We start from the raw sequence: 1,735 nt of genomic DNA, 5'->3' as shown, positions 1-1,735 counted from the left end.
TATCTCTGTTTAATATATTCCCACTCTGTAATGTGAGAATTAAGAAGACACACAGATTGCAAGGATCCAATGAGATAATCTGTGTAAGTGCTTTCTCCAGTGTCTAACAGAGTTGAGATTCAATAATCATTATCTTTATTATTACTGATATAATAATATACAGTAAAATGTATAAATGTGCTTTTAAAACTGAAAATGATCATGTAAATCTAAGATATTATGGATAGCCAAAAATAGGATGCAGTTCAGATGTCCTTCAACGGATAAACTGTTATACAAACTTTGGTACATCCCTAGCATGAAACATTACACAGCAATAAAAAAGAACAAACTATCGATATATGTAACAACTTAGCTTCATCTCCAGAGAATTATACTAAACACAAAAAGTCAATCTGAAGTCTATGGCTATGTCACCCTGAACATGCCGGATCTTCTCTGATCTCGGAAGCTAAGCAGGGTCAGGCCTGGTTAGTACTTGGATGGGAGACCACCTAGGAAGACCAGGTGCTGTAGGCATTAAAAAAAAACAAAAAAAAGCCAATCTCAAAAGGTCAAATACTAATTGATTCCATTTACAAAAAGATTTTAATGACATTTTTAATAAAGAACAGATTATTGGATGCTAAGAGTTAGAGAAGATAGAGATGTAGGAGGGAAGTGGATGGGACTATAAAAGTGAAACACAAAAAATGCCTGTGATGGAACTTTTTAGTATCTTGATTGTAATGATGGATATATGAAACTACACATGTGACAGAATTGTATACAATGAAGTACACACGCACATACACACATGAGTACAAGTAATATTGGAGAAATCTACATACAATTATTTTATAATATCAATGCTAATATTCTGGTTGTCATTATACTATAGCTTTATAAAATCTTACCACTGAGGAGAAATGGGTAACATGTACATGAGATTACAAAACTGCATGTGAATATACATCCTCTCAAAGAATTTCATTTTAAAAAATATTTCAAATATAGTTCTCAAATCTAAAAATAGATATTATAATATTATAAAGGTAGTCTAAGTACTAATATGTTTTCTTTGGGGTCTATCAATGGATGAATAGATATAGAAGATGTGTGACATATATATAGAATGGAATATTCTTAAGTCATAAAAAATAGAATTTGTAACAACATAGGTGCATCTTGAAGGCACTATGCTAAGTGAAATAAATCAGACAGAGAAAGACAAATACCATATCATTTCCCTTATATGTGGAATCTAAAAATCAAACAAACAAACAAATCAAAACAAAACAAACAAAACAAAGTTCATAGATGATGGAGAATAAATTGGAAGTTGCCAGGGCCAAGGAGGTTAGAGAGTGGGGAAAATGGGTAAAGAAGGTCAAAAGCTACAAACTTCTAGTTATAAAATGAGTTAAGTCATGAGGATGTAAGGTATAGCATGGTGACTATAGTTAATAATACTGTACTACATATTTGAAAGTTACTAAGATAGTCGACCTTCGAAAAATTATAAGAAAAAAATTTATAATTATGTATGATAATGGATGATCATTATGTATGATAATGTTGATCATTTCACAGTTATTAAATTATTATGTTGTATACCTGAAACTAATATATTATGTCAATTATAGCTTAATTAAAAAAACTTAAATTATTCTGAGATGACAGAAAGATCCTTTTCTCCTTAAGTATGTCACTCATAGTGCCTCAAGCACCACCATGACTAATGGTGTATTTAGGA

General features: G+C 30.8%; 1 pseudogene; it reads left to right on the top strand.

Moving 5' to 3' along the window:
* Window positions 1–400: 400 nt before the first annotated feature.
* Window positions 401–519, top strand: LOC112482702 (annotated as a pseudogene).
* Window positions 520–1,735: the final 1,216 nt, after the last annotated feature.

The sequence above is a fragment of the Pteropus alecto genome, unplaced genomic scaffold (genome assembly GCF_000325575.1).
Source record: "Pteropus alecto unplaced genomic scaffold, ASM32557v1 scaffold155, whole genome shotgun sequence".
NCBI classification, from domain to species: Eukaryota; Metazoa; Chordata; class Mammalia; order Chiroptera; family Pteropodidae; genus Pteropus; species Pteropus alecto.
The sequence above is the reverse complement of the archived record's forward strand: the minus strand, read 5'-3'. Positions and strand labels throughout refer to the sequence as shown.